At 65.8% G+C, this 23,234-nt stretch overlaps 1 non-coding gene and 17 pseudogenes across 1 annotated transcript; all 18 read right to left on the reverse strand.

Moving 5' to 3' along the window:
- Positions 1 to 401: 401 nt before the first annotated feature.
- On the reverse strand, positions 402 to 520 carry LOC130705236 (5S ribosomal RNA; annotated as a pseudogene).
- A 2,966-nt stretch (positions 521 to 3,486) lies between these two features.
- Positions 3,487 to 3,605, reverse strand: LOC130705482 (5S ribosomal RNA; annotated as a pseudogene).
- Positions 3,606 to 4,515: 910 nt separating this feature from the next.
- On the reverse strand, positions 4,516 to 4,634 carry LOC130705433 (5S ribosomal RNA; annotated as a pseudogene).
- A 910-nt stretch (positions 4,635 to 5,544) lies between these two features.
- On the reverse strand, positions 5,545 to 5,663 carry LOC130705339 (5S ribosomal RNA; annotated as a pseudogene).
- Positions 5,664 to 6,571: 908 nt separating this feature from the next.
- Positions 6,572 to 6,690, reverse strand: LOC130705307 (5S ribosomal RNA; annotated as a pseudogene).
- A 909-nt stretch (positions 6,691 to 7,599) lies between these two features.
- LOC130705146 (5S ribosomal RNA) lies at positions 7,600 to 7,718 on the reverse strand (annotated as a pseudogene).
- Positions 7,719 to 9,657: 1,939 nt separating this feature from the next.
- On the reverse strand, positions 9,658 to 9,776 carry LOC130705305 (5S ribosomal RNA; annotated as a pseudogene).
- Positions 9,777 to 10,683: 907 nt separating this feature from the next.
- Positions 10,684 to 10,802, reverse strand: LOC130705097 (5S ribosomal RNA; annotated as a pseudogene).
- A 910-nt stretch (positions 10,803 to 11,712) lies between these two features.
- On the reverse strand, positions 11,713 to 11,831 carry LOC130705434 (5S ribosomal RNA; annotated as a pseudogene).
- A 910-nt stretch (positions 11,832 to 12,741) lies between these two features.
- Positions 12,742 to 12,860, reverse strand: LOC130705306 (5S ribosomal RNA; annotated as a pseudogene).
- Positions 12,861 to 13,767: 907 nt separating this feature from the next.
- On the reverse strand, positions 13,768 to 13,886 carry LOC130705098 (5S ribosomal RNA; annotated as a pseudogene).
- Positions 13,887 to 14,796: 910 nt separating this feature from the next.
- On the reverse strand, positions 14,797 to 14,915 carry LOC130705435 (5S ribosomal RNA; annotated as a pseudogene).
- A 1,937-nt stretch (positions 14,916 to 16,852) lies between these two features.
- LOC130705087 (5S ribosomal RNA) lies at positions 16,853 to 16,971 on the reverse strand (annotated as a pseudogene).
- A 908-nt stretch (positions 16,972 to 17,879) lies between these two features.
- On the reverse strand, positions 17,880 to 17,998 carry LOC130705083 (5S ribosomal RNA). Its single transcript, XR_009005746.1, has one exon. It is a non-coding gene; the product is annotated as a 5S ribosomal RNA (ribosomal RNA).
- Positions 17,999 to 18,908: 910 nt separating this feature from the next.
- On the reverse strand, positions 18,909 to 19,027 carry LOC130705121 (5S ribosomal RNA; annotated as a pseudogene).
- A 909-nt stretch (positions 19,028 to 19,936) lies between these two features.
- On the reverse strand, positions 19,937 to 20,055 carry LOC130705316 (5S ribosomal RNA; annotated as a pseudogene).
- Positions 20,056 to 20,965: 910 nt separating this feature from the next.
- LOC130705436 (5S ribosomal RNA) lies at positions 20,966 to 21,084 on the reverse strand (annotated as a pseudogene).
- Positions 21,085 to 23,021: 1,937 nt separating this feature from the next.
- On the reverse strand, positions 23,022 to 23,140 carry LOC130705234 (5S ribosomal RNA; annotated as a pseudogene).
- Positions 23,141 to 23,234: the final 94 nt, after the last annotated feature.

The raw sequence follows: 23,234 nt of genomic DNA on the forward strand, positions 1-23,234 counted from the left end.
ACCCCACTCCCGCCCCCTGCCATGGTGAAACGGTGGAGGGTGGGCTTTCTCTGGAGGGAGCTGTGGAGAGACACACGGGCAGACAGGTGGCTGCGGCGCAGTTGGGCGCTGGTGGGGTTGGCCAGGGGCAGGTCCAGTGCTTCGCGGGCCTCACAATTTTCACCTGGGCCTGCGGCGGAGTCTGAGTCCAGGCCGGACACCCCAGGAGAGGGTGGGGTGTGGCTGCCTTCCAGGGCCTCCTTCTGGCGGCATGTCCAGCCAGACGGGCGGGCTGGGTCCCCTCCAGCGCACGCTGTGTTGGGAGAGGCTTGAGTAGATGAGGCCTGCAGCTGTGCCCGGTGGGAGCAGAGGAAGCCTCGAGCACCGGCGACTACAAGAAAAGGCAGATCGGGAGGCAAAAAATACTACAGCATCTAGTATTCCCAGGTGGTCTCCCATCCAGGTAGTAAACAGAGCCGACCCTGCTTAGCTTCCGAGATCAGACGAGTTGAGGTGCGCTTAGGGAGGTATGGCTGTAGAAGGCAGCGGGGGCCACGGGGTGCCTCTTGAGGCTCAGCTTAGCTGGTGCTGGCGAATTACCGCCAGTCCGGCGACCATCCCTCTGCAGCAAGGCCCTGCGGCCCACCCAGGCTGGCGACAGCACGCCTCAGGGACCGGGGTTGGTGGAGTCTTGGACGACCTCGCAGCTCAGTTCTGGCGGGAACATCCAGGCACATAGGCGCTTGGCGAACCGCCCCAGATCCCGCTCGACGCTCACAAAGACGTGGCTCCGAAGGCTTAAGGGCCTGTGGTCCACGGTCCCTTGGGCATTCCCAACCCTGTCCACCCACACAGTAGTAGGTGCAGTCCAGCCGCGGCTGGGCCGGAACTCCTGCCTGAGGGAAGGTAGCCCAAAGCCACTGGGAGCCACCATTGATGTGGCACGGCCCATTGGACCCAGCAAGGCCACCCTTGCCCCCACGCCACCCACTGAGCACTGTTCCCAGCGCATGGTGGCCGGCCGGCTCGGAAAACCGGACCCGGCCCACGACCTCGCTCCCGCACCCAGCCATGGCGAAACAGCGGAGGGTGGGCTTTTTCCGGAGGGAGCTGTGGAGAGACACACAGGCAGACAGGTGGCTGTGGCGCGGATGGGCGCTGGCGGAGGTGGTCAGGTGCAGGACGAGGGCTTCGCGTGCCTCACGGCTGTCACCCGGGCCTGCGGTGGAGTCTGGGTCTGGGACAGCCACCCCGAGAGCGGCTGGCGTGTGGCTGCCTAACAGGGCCGACTTCTGGCCGCATGTCCAGCCAGTGCGGCTGGGGGCGCCCATTCCGGCGCATGCTGTGTTGGGAGGGGCCTGAGGAGGTGAGGCCTGCGGCGGTGCCCGGCAGGGGAGGAGCCGGCCTCGGCCACGGGCGACTAAAGGAGAAGGTGGTGTGGGAGGGAAAAAAGCCTACAGCACCCGGTATTCCCATGTAGTCTCCCATCCAAGTATTAACCAGGCCTGATCCTGCTTAGCTTGTGAGATCAGATGAGATGGGATGCGCTCAGGGTTGTATGGGCATAGAAGGCAGCAGGGGCCACGTGGTGCCTCATGAGGCTCAGCTTCGTTGGTGCTGGTGACTTATCGCCAGGCCGGTGGCCAGCCCTCTCCTGCACGGCCCTGCTGCCTGCCCAGGCAGGCGACAGGAGGCCTCGGGGACACGGAGGTGGCAGAGTCTTGGGCGACCTTGCAGCCCAGTTCTTGCGGGAACCTCCAGACCCGTAGGCACTTGAGGCTCCGCCCCAGATCCCACTCGATGCTCACAAGGATGTGGCCTCTGAGGCTGGAGGGCCAGTGGCCTGCTGTCCTTTTGGCATTCCCCACTGTGTCCACCCACGCAGTGCTAGGCGCAGCCCGGCCAAGGCCGGGCCGGCCCTCCTGCCTGACGGCAGTTGGCCCAAAGCCAGTGGGAGCCACCATTGTGCCGCCACGGGCCCTTAGCGCCAGCAAAGCCACCCTTGCACCCACGCCAAAATCCACGCACCATTCCGGGTACTGGAGGTCAGCTGACCTGGAGAACTGGTCACGGCCCACGACCCCACTCCCGCCCCCTGCCATGGTGATACGGTGGAGGCTGGGCTTTTTCTGGAGGGAGCTGTGGAGAGACACACGGGCAGACACGTGGCTGCGGCGCGGTTGGGCGCTGGTGGTGTCGGCCAGGGGCAGGTCCAGGGCCTCGCGGGCCTCACGATCTTCACCCGGGCCTACAGCGGACTCTGGGTCTGGGCCGGCCACCCCGGGAGAGGGTGGAGTGTGGCTGCCTTCCAGGGCCTCCTTCTGGCGGCATGTCCAGCCAGACGGGCGGGCTGGGCCCCCTCCAGCGCACGATGTGTTGGGAGAGGCTTGAGTAGATGAGGCCTGAAGTTGTGCCCGGCAGGAGCAGAGGAAGCCTCGAGCACCGGCGACTACAAGAAAAGGCAGATCGGGAGGCAAAAAATACTACAGCATCTAGTATTCCCAGGTGGTCTCCCATGCAGGTAGTAAACAGAGCCGACCCTGCTTAGCTTCCAAGACCAAACGAGATGAGTTGCGTTTAGGGTGGTAAGGCCGTAGAAGGCAGCAGGGGCCACGGGGTGCCTCTTGAGGCTCAGCTTCGCTGGTGCTGGGGCTTGCCGACAGCCCGGTAGCCAACCCTCTCCAGCACGGCACAGCCGCCGCCAAGGCAGGTGACAGGAGTCCTCGGGGACCCGGGGTTGGCAGACTCGTGGGTGACCTCGCAGCTCAGGTCAGGCGGGACCCTCCAGGCCCATAGGCGCTTGGCCCTCCGCCCCAGATCCCGCTTGACGCTCACAACGACGTGGCCCCGGGGTCTTAAGGGCCCGTGGCCCGTGGTCCCTTGGGCATTGGCCACCCTGTCTGCCCACACAGTTCTAGGTGAAGCACGGCCGTGGCCGGGCCGGCCCTCCTGCCCAACGGCAGTTGGTCTGAAGCCACTGGGAGCCACCCTTGAGTCGGCACGACCCCTTAGACCCAACAAGGCCACCCTTTCCCCCACGACAACTGCCGAGCAAAGTTCCCTGCGCCTGGTGACCGGCCGGCCCAGAGAACCAGTCTGGCCCACGACCCCACTCCCGCCCCCTGCCATGGTGAAACGGTGGAGGCTGGGCTTTTTCTGGAGGGAGCTGTGGAGAGACACACGGGCAGACAGGTGGCTGCGGCGCGCATGGGCGCTGGTGGGGTCGGCCAGGGGCAGGTTGAGGGGCTCGCGGGCCTCACAATCTACACCCGGGCCTGCGGCGGAGTCTGGGTGCGGGCCGGCCACCCCGGGAGAGGGTGGGGTGTGGCTGCCTTCCAGCGCCTCCTTCTGGCGGCATGTCCAGCCAGACGGGCGGGCTGGGCCCCCTCCAGCGCACGCTGTGTTGGGATAGGCTTGAGTAGATGAGGCCTGCAGGCATGCCCGGTGGGAGCAGAGGAAGCCTCGAGCACCGGCGACTACAAGAAAAGGCAGATCGGGAGGCAAAAATTACTCCAGCCTCTAGTATTCCCTGGTGGTCTCCCATCCAGGTAGTAAACAGAGCCGACCCTGCTTAGCTTCCCAGATCAGACGAGATGAGGTGCGTTTAGGGTGGTATGGCCGTAGAAGGCAGCAGGGGCCACGGGGTGCCTCTTGAGGCTCAGCTTAGCTGGTGCTGGCGAATTACCGCCAGTCCAGCGACCAGCCCTCTGCAGCACGGCCCTGCGGCCCACCCAGGTAGGTGACAGCAGGCCTCGGGGACCGGGGTTGGTGGAGTCTTGGAAGACCTCGCAGCTCAGTTCTGGCGGGAACATCCAGGCACATAGGCGCTTGGCGAACCGCCCAAGATCCCGCTCGACGCTCACAAAGACGTGGCTCCGAAGGCTTAAGGGCCCGTGGTCCACGGTCCCTTGGGCATTCCCAACCCTCTCCACCCACACAGTAGTAGGTGCAGTCCAGCCGCGGCTGGGCCGGAACTCCTGCCTGAGGGAAGGTAGCCCAAAGCCACTGGGAGCCACCATTGATGTGGCACGGCCCATTGGACCCAGCAAGGCCACCCTTGCCCCCACGCCACCCACTGAGCACTGTTCCCAGCGCATGGTGGCCGGCCGGCCCGCAAAACCGGACCCGGCCCACGACCTCGCTCCCGCACCCAGCCATGGCGAAACAGCGGAGGGTGGGCTTTTTCCGGAGGGAGCTGTGGAGAGACACACAGGCAGACAGGTGTCTGCGGTGCGGATGGGCGCTGGCGGAGGTGGTCAGGTGCAGGACGAGGGCTTCGCGAGCCTCACGGCTGTCACCCGGGCCTGCGGTGGAGTCTGGGTCTGGGCCAGCCACCCCGAGAGCGGCTGGCGTGTGGCTGCCTAACAGGGCCGACTTCTGGCCGCATGTCCAGCCAGTGCGGCTGGGGGCACCCATTCCGGCGCACGCTGTGTTGGGAGGGGCCTGAGGAGGTGAGGCCTGCGGCAGTGCCCGGCAGGGGAGGAGCCGGCCTCGGCCACGGGCGACTAAAGGAGAAGGTGGTGTGGGAGGGAAAAAAGCCTACAGCACCCGGTATTCCCATGTAGTCTCCCATCCAAGTATTAACCAGGCCTGATCCTGCTTAGCTTGTGAGATCAGATGAGATGGGATGCGCTCAGGGTTGTATGGCCATAGAAGGCAGCGGGGGCCACGTGGTGCCTCATGAGGCTCAGCTTCGTTGGTGCTGGTGACTTATTGCCAGGCCGGTGGCCAGCCCTCTCCTGCACGGCCCTGCTGCCTGCCGAGGCAGGCGACAGGAGGCCTCGGGGACACGGAGGTGGCAGAGTCTTGGGCGACCTTGCAGCCCAGTTCTTGCGGGAACCTCCAGACCCGTAGGCGCTTGAGGCTCCGCCCCAGATCCCACTCGATGCTCACAAGGACGTGGCCTCTGAGGCTGGAGGGCCAGTGGCCTGCTGTCCTTTTGGCATTCCCCACTGTGTCCACCCACGCAGTGCTAAGCGCAGCCCGGCCAAGGCCGGGCCGGCCCTCCTGCCTGACGGCAGTGGGCCCAAAGCCAGTGGGAGCCACCATTGGGCCGCCACGGCCCCTTAGCCCCAGCAAAGCCACCCTTGCACCCACGCCAAAATCCACGCACCATTCCGGGTACTGGAGGTCAGCTGACCTGGAGAACTGGTCACGGCCCACGACCCCACTCCCGCCCCCTGCCATGGTGATACGGTGGAGGCTGGGCTTTTTCTGGAGGGAGCTGTGGAGAGACACACGGGCAGACAGGTGGCTGCGGCGCGGATGGGCGCTGCTGGGGTCGGCCAGGGGCAGGACCAGGGCCTCGCGGGCCTCACGATCTTCACCCGGGCCTACAGCGGACTCTGGGTCTGGGCCGGCCACCCCGGGAGAGGGTGGGGTGTGGCTGCCTTCCAGGGCCTCCTTCTGGCGGCATGTCCAGCCAGACGGGCGGGCTGGGCCCCCTCCAGCGCACGATGTGTTGGGAGAGGCTTGAGTAGATGAGGCCTGAAGTTGTGCCCGGCAGGAGCAGAGGAAGCCTCGAGCACCGGCGAGTACAAGAAAAGGCAGATCGGGAGGCAAAAAATACTACAGCATCTAGTATTCCCAGGTGGTCTCCCATGCAGGTAGTAAACAGAGCCGACCCTGCTTAGCTTCCAAGACCAGATGAGATGAGTTGCGTTTAGGGTGGTAAGGCCGTAGAAGGCAGCAGGGGCCACGGGGTGCCTCTTGAGGCTCAGCTTCGCTGGTGCTGTGGCTTGCCGACAGCCCGGTAGCCAACCCTCTCCAGCACGGCACAGCCGTCGCCAAGGCAGGTGACAGGAGTCCTCGGGGACCCGGGGTTGGTAGACTCGTGGGTGACCTCGCAGCTCAGGTCAGGCGGGACCCTCCAGGCCCATAGGCGCTTGGCGCTCCGCCCCAGATCCCGCTTGACGCTCAAAACGACGTGGCCCCGGGGTCTTAAGGGCCTGTGGCCCGCGGTCCCATGGGCATTGGCCACCCTGTCTGCCCACACAGTTCTAGGCGAAGTACGGCCGCGGACGGGCCGGCCCTCCTGCCCAACGGCAGTTGGTCTGAAGCCACTGGGAGCCACCATTGAGTCGGCACGACCCCTTAGACCCAACAAGGCCACCCTTTCCCCCACGCCAACTGCCGAGCAAAGTTCCCTGCGCCTGGTGACCGGCCGGCCCGGAGAACCGGTCTGGCCCACGACCCCACTCCCGCCCCCTGCCTTGGTGAAACGGTGGAGGGTGGGCTTTTTCTGGAGGGAGCTGTGGAGAGACAAACGGGCAGACAGGTGGCTGCGGCGCGGTTGGGCGCCAGTGGGGTCGGCCAGGGGCAGGTCCAGGGCTTCGCGGGACTCACAATATTCACCCGGGCCTGCGGCGGAGTCTGAGTCCAGGCCGGCCACCCCAGAAGGGGGTGGGGTGTGGCTGCCTTCCAGCGCCTCCTTGTGGCGGCATGTCCAGCCAGACGGGCGGGCTGGGCCCCCTCCAGCGCACGCTGTGTTGGGAGAGGCTTGAGTAGATGAGGCCTGCAGCCGTGCCCGGTGGGAGCAGAGGAAGCCTCGAGCACCGGCGACTACAAGAAAAGGCAGATCGGGAGGCAAAAAATACTACAGCATCTAGTATTCCCAGGTGGTCTCCCATCCAGGTAGTAAACATACCCGACCCTGCTTAGCTTCCAAGAGCAGAAGAGATGAGTTGTGTTTAGGGTGGTATGGCCGTAGAAGGCAGCAGGGGACATGGGGTGCCTCTTGAGGCTCAGCTTAGCTGGTGCTGGAGAATTACCACCAATCCGGTGACCAGCCCTCTGCACACGGCCCTGCGGCCCACCCAGGCAGGCGACAGCAGGCCTCGGGGTCCGGGGGTGGTGGAGTCTTGGACGACCTCGCAGCTCAGTTCTGGCGGGAACATCCAGGCACATAGGCGCTTGGCGAACCGCCCCAGATCCCGCTCGATGCTCACAAAGACGTGGCTCCGAAGGCTTAAGGGCCCATGGTCCACGGTCCCTTGGGCATTCCCAACCCTGTCCACCCACGCAGTAGTAGGTGCAGTCCAGCCGCGGCTGGGCCGGCCCTCCTGCCTGACGACAGGTAGCCCAAAGCCACTGGGAGCCACCATTGATGCTGCACGGCGCATTGGAACCAGCAAGACCACCCTTGCCCCCACGCCACCCACTGAGCACTGTTCCCAGCGCATGGTGGCCGGCCGGCCCGGAGAACCGGACCCGGCCCACGACCACGCTCTCGCACCCGGCCATGGCGAAGCAGCGGAGGGTGGGCTTTTTCCGGAGAGAGCTGTGGAGAGACACACAGGCAGATAGGTGGCTGCGGCATGGATGGGCGCTGGCGGAGGTGGCCAGGTGCAGGACGAGGGCTTCGCGTGCCTCACAAATTTCACCCGGGCCTGCGGCGGAGTCTGAGTCCAGGCCGGACACCCCTGGAGAGGGTGGGGTGTGGCTGCCTTCCAGGGCCTCCTTCTGGCGGCATGTCCAGCCAGACGGGCGGGCTGGGCCCCCTCCAGCGCACGCTGTGTTGGGAGAGGCTTCAGTAGATGAGGCCTGCAGCCGTGCCCGGTGGGAGCAGAGGAAGCCTCGAGCACCGGCGACTACAAGAAAAGGCAGATCGGGAGGCAAAAAATACTACAGCATCTAGTATTCCCAGGTGGTCTCCCATCCAGGTAGTAAACAGAGCCGACCCTGCTTAGCTTCCGAGATCAGACGAGTTGAGGTGCGCTTAGGGTGGTATGGCCGTAGAAGGCAGGGGGGGCCACGGGGTGCCTCTTGAGGCTCAGCTTAGCTGGTGCTGGCGAATTACCGCCAGTCCGGCGACCAGCCCTCTGCAGCAAGGCCCTGCGGCCCACCCAGGCTGGCGACAGCACGCATCAGGGACCGGGGTTGGTGGAGTCTTGGACGACCTCGCAGCTCAGTTCTGGCGGGAACATCCAGGCACATAGGCGCTTGGCGAACGACCCCAGATCCCGCTCGACGCTCACAAAGACGTGGCTCCGAAGGCTTAAGGGCCCGTGGTCCACGGTCCCTTGGGCATTCCCAACCCTGTCCACCCACACAGTAGTAGGTGCAGTCCACCCGCGGCTGGGCCGGAACTCCTGCCTGAGGGAAGGTAGCCCAAAGCCACTGGGAGCCACCATTAATGTGGCACGGCCCACTGGACCCAGCAAGGCCACCCTTGCCCCCACGCCACCCACTGAGCACTGTTCCCAGCGCATGGTGGCCGGCCGGCCCGGAAAACCGGACCCGGCCCACGACCTCGCTCCCGCACCCAACCATGGCGAAACAGCGGAGGGTGGGCTTTTTCCGGAGGGAGCTGTGGAGAGACACACAGGCAGACATGTGGCTGCGGCGCGGATGGGTGCTGGCGGAGGTGGTCAGGTGCTGGACGAGGGCTTCGCGTGCCTCACGGCTGTCACCCGGGCCTGCGGTGGAGTCTGGGTCTGGGCCAGCCACCCCGAGAGCGGCTGGCGTGTGGCTGCCTAACAGGGCCGACTTCTGGCCGCATGTCCAGCCAGTGCGGCTGGGGGCGCCCATTCCGGCGCTCGCTGTGTTGGGAGGGGCCTGAGGAGGTGAGGCCTGCGGCGGTGCCCGGCAGGGGAGGAGCCGGCCTCGGCCACGGGCGACTAAAGGAGAAGGTGGTGTGGGAGGGAAAAAAGCCTACAGCACCCGGTATTCCCATGTAGTCTCCCATCCAAGTATTAACCAGGCCTGATCGTTCTAAGCTTGTGAGATCAGATGAGATGGGATGCGCTCAGGGTTGTATGGCCATAGAAGGCAGCGGGGGCCACGTGGTGCCTCATGAGGCTCAGCTTCGTTGGTGCTGGTGACTTATCGCCAGGCCGGTGGCCAGCCCTCTCCTGCACGGCCCTGCTGCCTGCCCAGGCAGGCGACAGGAGTCCTCGGGGACACGGAGGTGGCAGAGTCTTGGGCGACTTTGCAGCCCAGTTCTTGCGGGAACCTCCAGACCCGTAGGCACTTGAGGCTCCGCCCCAGATCCCACTCGATGCTCACAAGGACGTGGCCTCTGAGGCTGGAGGGCCAGTGGCCTGCTGTCCTTTTGGCATTCCCCACTGTGTCCACCCACGCAGTGCTAGGCGCAGCCCGGCCAAGGCCGGGCCGGCCCTCCTGCCTGACGGCAGTGGGCCCAAAGCCAGTGGGAGCCACCATTGGGCCGCCACGGCCCCTTAGCGCCAGCAAAGCCACCCTTGCACCCACGCCAAAATCCACGCACCATTCCGGGTACTGGAGGTCAGCTGACCTGGAGAACTGGTCACGGCCCACGACCCCACTCCCGCCCCCTGCAATGGTGAAACGGTGGAGGCTGGGCTTTTTCTGGAGGGAGCTGTGGAGAGACACACGGGCAGACAGGTGGCTGCGGCGCGGATGGGCACTGCTGGGGTCGGCCAGGGGCAGGACCAGGGCCTCGCGGGCCTCACGATCTTCACCCGGGCCTACAGCGGACTCTGGGTCTGGGCCGGCCACCCCGGGAGAGGGTGGGGTGTGGCTGCCTTCCAGGGCCTCCTTCTGGCGGCATGTCCAGCCAGACGGGCGGGCTGGGCCCCCTCCAGCGCACGATGTGTTGGGAGAGGCTTGAGTAGATGAGGCCTGAAGTTGTGCCCGGCAGGAGCAGAGGAAGCCTCGAGCACCGGCGAGTACAAGAAAAGGCAGATCGGGAGGCAAAAAATACTACAGCATCTAGTATTCCCAGGTGGTCTCCCATCCAGGTAGTAAACAGAGCCGACCCTGCTTAGCTTCCAAGACCAGACGAGATGAGTTGCGTTTAGGGTGGTAAGGCCGTAGAAGGCAGCAGGGGCCACGGGGTACCTCTTGAGGCTCAGCTTCGCTGGTGCTGGGGCTTGCCGACAGCCCGGTAGCCAACCCTCTCCAGCACGGCACAGCCGCCGCCAAGGCAGGTGACAGGAGTCCTCGGGGACCCGGGGTTGGAAGACTCGTGGGTGACCTCGCAGCTCAGGTCAGGCGGGACCCTCCAGGCCCATAGGCGCTTGGCGCTCCGCCCCAGATCCCGCTTGACGCTCACAACGATGTGGCCCCGGGGTCTTAAGGGCCCGTGGCCCGCGGTCCCTTGGGCATTGGCCACCCTGTCTGCCCACACAGTTCTAGGCGAAGCACGGCCGTGGCCGGGCCGGCCCTCCTGCCCGACGGCAGTTGGTCTGAAACCACTGGGAGCCACCCTTGAGTCGGCACGACCCCTTAGACCCAACAAGGCCACCCTTTCCCCCACGACAACTGCCGAGCAAAGTTCCCTGCGCCTGGTGACCGGCCGGGTCAGAGAACCACTCTGGCCCACGACCCCACTCCCGTCCCCTGCCATGGTGAAACGGTGGAGGCTGGGCTTTTTCTGGAGGGAGCTGTGGAGAGACACACGGGCAGACAGGTGGCTGGGGCGCGCATGGGCGCTGGTGGGGTCGGCAGGGGCAGGGCGAGGGGCTCACGGGCCTCACAATCTACACCCGGGCCTGCGGCGGAGTCTGGGTGCGGGCCGGCCACCCCGGGAGAGGGTGGGGTGTGGCTGCCTTCCAGCGCCTCCTTCTGGCGGCATGTCCAGCCAGACGGGCGGGCTGGGCCCCCTCCAGCGCACGCTGTGTTGGGATAGGCTTGAGTAGATGAGGCCTGCAGGCATGCCCGGTGGGAGCAGAGGAAGCCTCGAGCACCGGCGACTACAAGAAAAGGCAGATCGGGAGGCAAAAAATACTCCAGCCTCTAGTATTCCCTGGTGGTCTCCCATCCAGGTAGTAAACAGAGCCGACCCTGCTTAGCTTCTGAGATCAGACGAGATGAGGTGCGTTTAGGGTGGTATGGCCGTAGAAGGCAGCGGGGGCCACGGGGTGCCTCTTGAGGCTCAGCTTAGCTGGTGCTGGCGAATTACCGCCAGTCCGGCGACCAGCCCTCTGCAGCACGGCCCTGCGGCCCACCCAGGTAGGTGACAGCAGGCCTCGGGGACCGGGGTTGGTGGAGTCTTGGACGACCTCGCAGCTCAGTTCTGGCGGGAACATCCAGGCACATAGGCGCTTGACGAACCGCCCCAGATCCCGCTCGACGCTCACAAAGACGTGGCTCCGAAGGCTTAAGGGCCCGTGGTCCACGGTCCCTTGGGCATTCCCAAACCTGTCCACCCACGCAACAGTAGGTGCAGTCCAGCCGCGGCTGGGCCGGCCCTCCTGCCTGAGGGCAGGTAGCCCAAAGCCACTGGGAGCCACCATTGATGCGGCACGGCCCATTGGACCCAGCAAGGCCACCCTTGCCCCCACGCCACCCACTGAGCACTGTTCCCAGCGCATGGTGGCCGGCCGGCTCGGAAAACCGGACCCGGCCCACGACCTCGCTCCCGCACCCAGCCATGGCGAAACAGCGGAGGGTGGGATTTTTCTGGAGGGAGCTGTGGAGAGACACACAGGCAGACAGGTGGCTGCGGCGCGGATGGGCGCTGGCGGTGGTGGTCAGGTGCAGGACGAGGGCTTCGCGTGCCTCACGGCTGTCACCCGGGCCTGCGGTGGAGTCTGGGTCTGGGCCAGCCACCCCGAGAGCGGCTGGCGTGTGGCTGCCTAACAGGGCCGACTTCTGGCCGCATGTCCAGCCAGTGCGGCTGGGGGCGCCCATTCCGGCGCACGCTGTGTTGGGAGGGGCCTGAGGAGGTGAGGCCTGCGGCGGTGCCCGGCAGGGGAGGAGCCGGCCTCGGCCACGGGCGACTAAAGGAGAAGGTGGTGTGGGAGGGAAAAAAGCCTACAGCACCCGGTATTCCCATGTAGTCTCCCATCCAAGTATTAACCAGGCCTGATCCTGCTTAGCTTGTGAGATCAGATGAGATGGGATGCGCTCAGGGTTGTATGGCCATAGAAGGCAGCAGGGGCCATGTGGTGCCTCATGAGGCTCAGCTTCGTTGGTGCTGGTGACTTATTGCCAGGCCGGTGGCCAGCCCTCTCCTGCACGGCCCTGCTGCCTGCCCAGGCAGGCGACAGGAGGCCTCGGGGACACGGAGGTGGCAGAGTCTTGGGCGAACTTGCAGCCCAGTTCTTGCGGGAACCTCCAGACCCGTAGGCGCTTGAGGCTCCGCCCCAGATCCCACTCGATGCTCACAAGGACGTGGCCTCTGAGGCTGGAGGGCCAGTGGCCTGCTGTCCTTTTGGCATTCCCCACTGTGTCCACCCACGCAGTGCTAGGCGCAGCCCGGCCAAGGCCGGGCCGGCCCTCCTGCCTGACGGCAGTGGGCCCAAAGCCAGTGGGAGCCACCATTGGGCCGCCACGGCCCCTTAGCGCCAGCAAAGCCACCCTTGCACCCACGCCAAAATCCACGCACCATTCCGGGTACTGGAGGTCAGCTGACCTGGAGAACTGGTCACGGCCCACGACCCCACTCCCGCCCCCTGCCATGGTGAAACGGTGGAGGCTGGGCTTTTTCTGGAGGGAGCTGTGGAGAGACACACGGGCAGACAGGTGGCTGCGGCGCGGATGGGCACTGCTGGGGTCGGCCAGGGGCAGGACCAGGGCCTCGCGGGCCTCACGATCTTCACCCGGGCCTACAGCGGACTCTGGGTCTGGGCCGGCCACCCCGGGAGAGGGTGGGGTGTGGCTGCCTTCCAGGGCCTCCTTCTGGCGGCATGTCCAGCCAGACGGGCGGGCTGGGCCCCCTCCAGCGCACGATGTGTTGGGAGAGGCTTGAGTAGATGAGACCTGAAGTTGTGCCCGGCAGGAGCAGAGGAAGCCTCGAGCACCGGCGAGTACAAGAAAAGGCAGATCGGGAGGCAAAAAATACTACAGCATCTAGTATTCCCAGGTGGTCTCCCATCCAGGTAGTAAACAGAGCCGACCCTGCTTAGCTTCCAAGACCAGACGAGATGAGTTGCGTTTAGGGTGGTAAGGCCGTAGAAGGCAGCAGGGGCCACGGGGTACCTCTTGAGGCTCAGCTTCGCTGGTGCTGGGGCTTGCCGACAGCCCGGTAGCCAACCCTCTCCAGCACGGCACAGCCGCCGCCAAGGCAGGTGACAGGAGTCCTCGGGGACCCGGGGTTGGAAGACTCGTGGGTGACCTCGCAGCTCAGGTCAGGCGGGACCCTCCAGGCCCATAGGCGCTTGGCGCTCCGCCCCAGATCCCGCTTGACGCTCACAACGATGTGGCCCCGGGGTCTTAAGGGCCCGTGGCCCGCGGTCCCTTGGGCATTGGCCACCCTGTCTGCCCACACAGTTCTAGGCGAAGCACGGCCGTGGCCGGCCCGGCCCTCCTGCCCGACGGCAGTTGGTCTGAAACCACTGGGAGCCACCCTTGAGTCGGCACGACCCCTTAGACCCAACAAGGCCACCCTTTCCCCCACGACAACTGCCGAGCAAAGTTCCCTGCGCCTGGTGACCGGCCGGGTCAGAGAACCACTCTGTCCCACGACCCCACTCCCGTCCCCTGCCATGGTGAAACGGTGGAGGCTGGGCTTTTTCTGGAGGGAGCTGTGGAGAGACACACGGGCAGACAGGTGGCTGGGGCGCGCATGGGCGCTGGTGGGGTCGGCAGGGGCAGGGCGAGGGGCTCACGGGCCTCACAATCTACACCCGGGCCTGCGGCGGTGTCTGGGTGCGGGCCGGCCACCCCGGGAGAGGGTGGGGTATGGCTGCCTTCCAGCGCCTCCTTCTGGCGGCATGTCCAGCCAGACGGGCGGGCTGGGCCCCCTCCAGCGCACGCTGTGTTGGGATAGGCTTGAGTAGATGAGGCCTGCAGGCATGCCCGGTGGGAGCAGAGGAAGCCTCGAGCACCGGCGACTACAAGAAAAGGCAGATCGGGAGGCAAAAAATACTCCAGCCTCTAGTATTCCCTGGTGGTCTCCCATCCAGGTAGTAAACAGAGCCGACCCTGCTTAGCTTCTGAGATCAGACGAGATGAGGTGCGTTTAGGGTGGTATGGCCGTAGAAGGCAGCGGGGGCCACGGGGTGCCTCTTGAGGCTCAGCTTAGCTGGTGCTGGCGAATTACCGCCAGTCCGGCGACCAGCCCTCTGCAGCACGGCCCTGCGGCCCACCCAGGTAGGTGACAGCAGGCCTCGGGGACCGGGGTTGGTGGAGTCTTGGACGACCTCGCAGCTCAGTTCTGGCGGGAACATCCAGGCACATAGGCGCTTGACGAACCGCCCCAGATCCCGCTCGACGCTCACAAAGACGTGGCTCCGAAGGCTTAAGGGCCCGTGGTCCACGGTCCCTTGGGCATTCCCAAACCTGTCCACCCACGCAGCAGTAGGTGCAGTCCAGCCGCGGCTGGGCCGGCCCTCCTGCCTGAGGGCAGGTAGCCCAAAGCCACTGGGAGCCACCATTGATGCGGCACGGCCCATTGGACCCAGCAAGGCCACCCTTGCCCCCACGCCACCCACTGAGCACTGTTCCCAGCGCATGGTGGCCGGCCGGCTCGGAAAACCGGACCCGGCCCACGACCTCGCTCCCGCACCCAGCCATGGCGAAACAGCGGAGGGTGGGATTTTTCTGGAGGGAGCTGTGGAGAGACACACAGGCAGACAGGTGGCTGCGGCGCGGATGGGCGCTGGCGGTGGTGGTCAGGTGCAGGACGAGGGCTTCGCGTGCCTCACGGCTGTCACCCGGGCCTGCGGTGGAGTCTGGGTCTGGGCCAGCCACCCCGAGAGCGGCTGGCGTGTGGCTGCCTAACAGGGCCGACTTCTGGCCGCATGTCCAGCCAGTGCGGCTGGGGGCGCCCATTCCGGCGCACGCTGTGTTGGGAGGGGCCTGAGGAGGTGAGGCCTGCGGCGGTGCCCGGCAGGGGAGGAGCCGGCCTCGGCCACGGGCGACTAAAGGAGAAGGTGGTGTGGGAGGGAAAAAAGCCTACAGCACCCGGTATTCCCATGTAGTCTCCCATCCAAGTATTAACCAGGCCTGATCCTGCTTAGCTTGTGAGATCAGATGAGATGGGATGCGCTCAGGGTTGTATGGCCATAGAAGGCAGCGGGGGCCACGTGGTGCCTCATGAGGCTCAGCTTCGTTGGTGCTGGTGACTTATTGCCAGGCCGGTGGCCAGCCCTCTCCTGCACGGCCCTGCTGCCTGCCCAGGCAGGCGACAGGAGGCCTCGGGGACACGGAGGTGGCAGAGTCTTGGGCGAACTTGCAGCCCAGTTCTTGCGGGAACCTCCAGACCCGTAGGCGCTTGAGGCTCCGCCCCAGATCCCACTCGATGCTCACAAGGACGTGGCCTCTGAGGCTGGAGGGCCAGTGGCCTGCTGTCCTTTTGGCATTCCCCACTGTGTCCACCCACGCAGTGCTAGGCGCAGCCCGGCCAAGGCCGGGCCGGCCCTCCTGCCTGACGGCAGTGGGCCCAAAGCCAGTGGGAGCCACCATTGGGCCGCCACGGCCCCTTAGCCCCAGCAAAGCCACCCTTGCACCCACGCCAAAATCCACGCACCATTCCGGGTACTGGAGGTCAGCTGACCTGGAGAACTGGTCACGGCCCACGACCCCACTCCCGCCCCCTGCCATGGTGATACGGTGGAGGCTGGGCTTTTTCTGGAGGGAGCTGTGGAGAGACACACGGGCAGACAGGTGGCTGCGGCGCGGATGGGCGCTGCTGGGGTCGGCCAGGGGCAGGACCAGGGCCTCGCGGGCCTCACGATCTTCACCCGGGCCTACAGCGGACTCTGGGTCTGGGCCGGCCACCCCGGGAGAGGGTGGGGTGTGGCTGCCTTCCAGGGCCTCCTTCTGGCGGCATGTCCAGCCAGACGGGCGGGCTGGGCCCCCTCCAGCGCACGATGTGTTGGGAGAGGCTTGAGTAGATGAGGCCTGAAGTTGTGCCCGGCAGGAGCAGAGGAAGCCTCGAGCACCGGCGAGTACAAGAAAAGGCAGATCGGGAGGCAAAAAATACTACAGCATCTAGTATTCCCAGGTGGTCTCCCATGCAGGTAGTAAACAGAGCCGACCCTGCTTAGCTTCCAAGACCAAACGAGATGAGTTGCGTTTAGGGTGGTAAGGCCGTAGAAGGCAGCAGGGCCCACGGGGTGCCTCTTGAGGCTCAGCTTCGCTGGTGCTGGGGCTTGCCGACAGCCCGGTAGCCAACCCTCTCCAGCACGGCACAGCCGCCGCAAAGGCAGGTGACAGGAGTCCTCGGGGACCCGGGGTTGGCAGACTCGTGGGTGACCTCGCAGCTCAGGTCAGGCGGGACCCTCCAGGCCCATAGGCGCTTGGCCCTCCGCCCCAGATCCCGCTTGACGCTCACAACGACGTGGCCCCGGGGACTTAAGGGCCCGTGGCCCGCGGTCCCTTGGGCATTGGCCACCCTGTCTGCCCACACAGTTCTAGGTGAAGCACGGCCGTGGCCGGGCCGGCCCTCCTGCCCGACGGCAGTTGGTCTGAAGCCACTGGGAGCCACCCTTGAGTCGGCACGACCCCTTAGACCCAACAAGGCCACCCTTTCCCCCACGACAACTGCCGAGCAAAGTTCCCTGCGCCTGGTGACCGGCCGGCCCAGAGAACCAGTCTGGCCCACGACCCCACTCCCGCCCCCTGCCATGGTGAAACGGTGGAGGCTGGGCTTTTTCTGGAGGGAGCTGTGGAGAGACACACGGGCAGACAGGTGGCTGCGGCGCGCATGGGCGCTGGTGGGGTCGGCCAGGGGCAGGTTGAGGGGCTCGCGTGCCTCACAATCTACACCCGGGCCTGCGGCGGAGTCTGGGTGCGGGCCGGCCACCCCGGGAGAGGGTGGGGTGTGGCTGCCTTCCAGCGCCTCCTTCTGGTGGCATGTCCAGCCAGACGGGCGGGCTGGGCCCCCTCCAGCGCACGCTGTGTTGGGATAGGCTTGAGTAGATGAGGCCTGCAGGCATGCCCGGTGGGAGCAGAGGAAGCCTCGAGCACCGGCGACTACAAGAAAAGGCAGATCGGGAGGCAAAAAATACTCCAGCCTCTACTATTCCCGGGTGGTCTCCCATCCAAGTAGTAAACAGAGCCGACCCTGCTTAGCTTCCGAGATCAGACGAGATGAGGTGCGTTTAGGGTGGTATGGCCGTAGAAGGCAGCAGGGGCCACGGGGTGCCTCTTGAGGCTCAGCTTAGCTGGTGCTGGAGAATTACCACCAATCCGGTGACCAGCCCTCTGCACACGGCCCTGCGGCCCACCCAGGCAGGCGACAGCAGGCCTCGGGGTCCGGGGGTGGTGGAGTCTTGGACGACCTCGCAGCTCAGTTCTGGCGGGAACATCCAGGCACATAGGCGCTTGGCGAACCACCCCAGATCCCGCTCGATGCTCACAAAGACGTGGCTCCGAAGGCTTAAGGGCCCGTGTTCCACGGTCCCTTGGGCATTCCCAACCCTGTCCACCCACGCAGTAGTAGGTGCAGTCCAGCCGCGGCTGGGCCGGCCCTCCTGCCTGACGACAGGTAGCCCAAAGCCACTGGGAGCCACCATTGATGCGGCACGGCCCATTGGAACCAGCAAGACCACCCTTGCCCCCACGCCACCCACTGAGCACTGTTCCCAGCGCATGGTGGCCGGCCGGCCCGGAGAACCGAACCCGGCCCACGACCATGCTCTCGCACCCGGCCATGGCGAAGCAGCGGAGGGTGGGCTTTTTCCGGAGAGAGCTGTGGAGAGACACCCAGGCAGATAGGTGGCTGCGGCATGGATGGGCACTGGCGGAGGTGGCAGGGGAAGGACGAGGGCTTCGCGTGCCTCACGGCTGTCACCCGGGCCTGCGGTGGAGCATGGGTCCAGGCCGGCCACCCCGGGATCGGCTGGGGTGCGGCTGCCTAACAGGGCCTCCTTCTGGCCGCATGTCCAGCCAGTGCGGCTGGGGGCGCCCCTTCCGGCGCACACTGTGTCGGGAGAGGCCTGAGGAGGTGAGGCCTGCGGCGGTGCCCGGCAGGGGAGGAGCCGGCCTCGGATACGGGCGACTAAAGGAGAAGGTGGTGCGGGAGGGAAAAAAGCCTACAGCACCCGGTATTCCCATGTAGTCTCCCATCCAAGTACTAACCAGGCCCGACCCTGCTTAGCTTCCAGGATCAGACGAGATTGGGCGCGTTCAGGGTGGTATGGCCGTAGAAGGCAGTGGGGGCCACGGGGTGCCTCTTGAGGCTCAGCTTAGCTGGTGCTGGCGAATTACCGCCAGTCCGGCGACCAGCCCTCTGCAGCAAGGCCCTGCGGCCCACCCAGGCTGGTGACAGCACGCCTCAGGGACCGGGGTTGGTGGAGTCTTGGACGACCTCGCAGCTCAGTTCTGGCGGGAACATCCAGGCACATAGGCGCTTGGCGAACCGCCCCAGATCCCGCTCGATGCTCACAAAGACGTGGCTCCGAAGGCTTAAGGGCCCGTGGTCCACGGTCCCTTGGGCATTCCCAACCCTGTCCACCCACACAGTAGTAGGTGCAGTCCAGCCGCGGCTGGGCCGGAACTCCTGCCTGAGGGAAGGTAGCCCAAAGCCACTGGGAGCCACCATTGATGTGGCACGGCCCATTGGACCCAGCAAGGCCACCCTTGCCCCCACGCCACCCACTGAGCACTGTTCCCAGCGCATGGTGGCCGGCCGGCCCGGAAAACCGGACCCGGCCCACGACCTCGCTCCCGCACCCAGCCATGGCGAAACAGCGGAGGGTGGGCTTTCTCCGGAGGGAGCTGTGGAGAGACACACAGGCAGACAGGTGGCTGCGGCGCGGATGGGCGCTGGCGGAGCTGGTCAGGTGCAGGACGAGGGCTTCGCGTGCCTCACGGCTGTCACCCGGGCCTGCGGTGGAGCATGGGTCCAGGCCGGCCACCCCGGGATCGGCTGGGGTGCGGCTGCCTAACAGGGCCTCCTTCTGGCCGCATGTCCAGCCAGTGCGGCTGGGGGCGCCCCTTCCGGCGCACACTGTGTCGGGCGGGGCCTGAGGAGGTGAGGCCTGCAGCGGTGCCCAGCAGGGGAGGAGCCGGCCTCGGATACGGGCGACTAAAGGAGAAGGTGGTGCGGGAGGGAAAAAAGCCTACAGCACCCGGTATTCCCATGTAGTCTCCCATCCAAGTACTAACCAGGCCCGACCCTGCTTAGCTTACAGGATCAGACGAGATTGGGCGCGTTCAGGGTGGTATGGCCGTAGAAGGCAGTGGGGGCCACGGGGTGACTCTTGAGGCTCAGCTTCGCTGGTGCTGGGGCTTGCCGACAGCCCGGTAGCCAACCCTCTCCAGCACTGCCCAGCCGCCCACCAAGGCAGGCGACAGGAGGCCTCGGGGACCCGGGGTTGGCAGACTCGTGGGTGACCTCGCAGCTCAGGTCAGGCGGGACCCTCCAGGACCATAGGCGCTTGGCCCTCTGCCCCAGATCCCGCATGACGCTCACAACGACGTGGCCCCAGGGGCTTAAGGGCCCGTGGCCCGCGGTCCCTTGGGCATTGGCCACCCTGTCTGCCCACACAGTTCTAGGCGAAGCCCGGCCGCGGACGGGCCGGCCCTCCTGCCCAACGGCAGTTGGTCTGAAGCCACTGGGAGCCACCTTTGAGTCGGCACGACCCCTTAGACCCAACAAGGCCACCCTTTCCCCCACTCCAACTGCCGAGCAAAGTTCCCTGCGCCTGGTGACCGGCCGGCCCGGAGAACCGGTCTGTCCCACGACCCCACTCCCGCCCCCTGCCATGGTGAAACGGTGGAGGGTGGGCTTTTTCTGGAGGGAGCTGTGGAGAGACACACGGGCAGACAGGTGGCTGCGGCGCAGTTGGGCACTGGTGGGGTCGGCCAGGGGCAGGTCCAGGGCCTCGCGGGCCTCACAATTTTCACCCGGGCCTGCGGCGGAGTCTGACTCCAGGCCGGACACCCCAGGAGAGGGTGGGGTGTGGCTGCCTTCCAGGGCCTCCTTCTGGCAGCATGTCCAGCCAGACGGGCGGGCTGGGCCCCCTCCAGCGCACGCTGTGTTGGGAGAGGCTTGAGTAGATGAGGCCTGCAGCCGTGCCCGGTGGGAGCAGAGGAAGCCTCGAGCACCGGCGACTACAAGAAAAGGCAGATCGGGAGGCAAAAAATACTACAGCATCTAGTATTCCCAGGTGGTCTCCCATCCAGGTAGTAAACAGAGCCGACCCTGCTTAGCTTCCAAGAGCAGAAGAGATGAGTTGTGTTTAGGGTGGTATGGCCGTAGAAGGCAGCAGGGGCCACGGGGTGCCTCTTGAGGCTCAGCTTAGCTGGTGCTGGCGAATTACCGCCAGTCCGGCGACCAGCCCACTGCAGCAAGGCCCTGCGGCCCACCCAGGCTGGCGACAGCACGCCTCAGGGACCGGGGTTGGTGGAGTCTTGGACGACCTCGCAGCTCAGTTCTGGCGGGAACATCCAGGCACATAGGCACTTGGCGAACCGCCCCAGATCCCGCTCGACGCTCACAAAGACGTGGCTCCGAAGGCTTAAGGGCCCGTGATCCACGGTCCCTTGGGCATTCCCAACCCTCTCCACCCACACAGTAGTAGGTGCAGTCCAGCCGCGGCTGGGAAGGAACTCCTGCCTGAGGGCAGGTAGCCCAAAGCCACTGGGAGCCACCATTGATGTGGCACGGCCCATTGGACCCAGCAAGGCCACCCTTGCCCCCACGCCACCCACTGAGCACTGTTCCCAGCGCATGGTGGCCGGCCGGCCCGGAAAACCGGACCCGGCCCACGACCTCGCTCCCAAATCCAGCCATGGCGAAACAGCGGAGGGTGGGCTTTTTCCGGAGGGAGCTGTGGAGAGACACACAGGCAGACAGGTGGCTGTGGCGCGGATGGGCGCTGGCGGAGGTGGTCAGGTGCAGGACGAGGGCTTCGCGTGCCTCACGGCTGTCACCCGGGCCTGCGGTGGAGTCTGGGTCTGGGCCAGCCACCCCGAGAGCGGCTGGCGTGTGGCTGCCTAACAGGGCCGACTTCTGGCCGCATGTCCAGCCAGTGCGGCTGGGGGCGCCCATTCCGGCGCACGCTGTGTTGGGAGGGGCCTGAGGAGGTGAGGCCTGCGGTGGTGCCCGGCAGGGGAGGAGCCGGCCTCGGCCACGGGCGACTAAAGGAGAAGGTGGTGTGGGAGGGAAAAAAGCCTACAGCACCCGGTATTCCCATGTAGTCTCCCATCCAAGTATTAACCAGGCCTGATCCTGCTTAGCTTGTGAGATCAGATGAGATGGGATGCGCTCAGGGTTGTATGGCCATAGAAGGCAGCGGGGCCCACGTGGTGCCTCATGAGGCTCAGCTTCGTTGGTGCTGGTGACTTATCTCCAGGCCGGTGGCCAGCCCTCTCCTGCATGGCCCTGCTGCCTGCCCAGGCAGGCGACAGGAGGCCTCGGGGACACGGAGGTGGCAGAGTCTTGGGCGACCTTGCAGCCCAGTTCTTGCGGGAACCTCCAGACCCGTAGGCACTTGAGGCTCCGCCCCAGATCCCACTCGATGCTCACAAGGACGTGGCCTCTGAGGCTGGAGGGCCAGTGGCCTGCTGTCCTTTAGGCATTCCCCACTGTGTCCACCCACGCAGTGCTAGGCGCAGCCCGGCCAAGGCCGGGCCGGCCCTCCTGCCTGACGGCAGTGGGCCCAAAGCCAGTGGGAGCCACCATTGGGCCGCCACGGCCCCTTAGCGCCAGCAAAGCCACCCTTGCACCCACGCCAAAATCCACGCACCATTCCGGGTACTGGAGGTCAGCTGACCTGGAGAACTGGTCACGGCCCACGACCCCACTCCCGCCCCCTGCCATGGTGATACGGTGGAGGCTGGGCTTTTTCTGGAGGGAGCTGTGGAGAGACACACGGGCAGACAGGTGGCTGCGGCGCGGATGGGCGCTGCTGGGGTCGGCCAGGGGCAGGACCAGGGCCTCGCGGGCCTCACGATCTTCACCCGGGCCTACAGCGGACTCTGGGTCTGGGCCGGCCACCCCGGGAGAGGGTGGGGTGTGGCTGCCTTCCAGGGCCTCCTTCTGGCGGCATGTCCAGCCAGACGGGCGGGCTGGGCCCCCTCCAGCGCACGATGTGTTGGGAGAGGCTTGAGTAGATGAGGCCTGAAGTTGTGCCCGGCAGGAGCAGAGGAAGCCTCGAGCACCGGCGACTACAAGAAAAGGCAGATCGGGAGGCAAAAAATACTACAGCATCTAGTATTCCCAGGTGGTCTCCCATGCAGGTAGTAAACAGAGCCGACCCTGCTTAGCTTCCAAGACCAGACGAGATGAGTTGCGTTTAGGGTGGTAAGGCCATAGAAGGCAGCAGGGGCCACGGGGTGCCTCTTGAGGCTCAGCTTCGCTGGTGCTGGGGCTTGCCGACAGCCCGGTAGCCAACCCTCTCCAGCACGGCACAGCCGCTGCCAAGGCAGGTGACAGGAGTCCTCGGGGACCCGGGGTTGGCAGACTCGTGGGTGACCTCGCAGCTCAGGTCAGGCGGGACCCTCCAGGCCCATAGGCGCTTGGCCCTCCTCCCCAGATCCCGCTTGACGCTCACAAAGACGTGGCCCCGGGGTCTTAAGGGCCCGTGGCCCGCGGTCCCTTGGGCATTGGCCACCCTGTCTGCCCACACAGTTCTAGGCGAAGCACGGCCGTGGCCGGGCCGGCCCTCCTGCCCGACGGCAGTTGGTCTGAAGCCACTGGGAGCCACCCTTGAGTCGGCACGACCCCTTAGACCCAACAAGGCCACCCTTTCCCCCACGACAACTGCCGAGCAAAGTTCCCTGCGCCTGGTGACCGGCCGGCCCAGCGAACCGGTCTGGCCCACGACCCCACTCCCGCCCCCTGCCATGGTGAAACGGTGGAGGCTGGGCTTTTTCTGGAGGGAGCTGTGGAGAGACACACGGGCAGACAGGTGGCTGCGGCACGCATGGGCGCTGGTCGGGTCGGCCAGGGGCAGGTCGAGGGGCTCGCGGGCCTCACAATCTACACCCGGGCCTGCGGCGGAGTCTGGGTGCGGGCCGGCCACCCCGGGAGAGGGTGGGGTGTGGCTGCCTTCCAGCGCCTCCTTCTGGCGGCATGTCCAGCCAGACGGGCGGGCTGGGCCCCCTCCAGCGCACGCTGTGTTGGGATAGGCTTGAGTAGATGAGACCTGCAGGCATGCCCAGTGGGAGCAGAGGAAGCCTCGAGCACCGGCGACTACAAGAAAAGGCAGATCGGGAGGCAAAAAATACTCCAGCCTCTAGTATTCCCTGGTGGTCTCCCATCCAGGTAGTAAACAGAGCCGACCCTGCTTAGCTTCCGAGATCAGACGAGATGAGGTGCGCTTAGGGTGGTATGGCCGTAGAAGGCAGCAGGGGCCACGGGGTGCCTCTTGAGGCTCAGCTTAGCTGGTGCTGGCGAATTACCGCCAGTCCGGCGACCAGCCCTCTGCAGCACGGCC

The sequence above is a fragment of the Balaenoptera acutorostrata genome, chromosome 16 (genome assembly GCF_949987535.1).
Source record: "Balaenoptera acutorostrata chromosome 16, mBalAcu1.1, whole genome shotgun sequence".
In the NCBI taxonomy this organism is placed as follows: Eukaryota; Metazoa; Chordata; class Mammalia; order Artiodactyla; family Balaenopteridae; genus Balaenoptera; species Balaenoptera acutorostrata.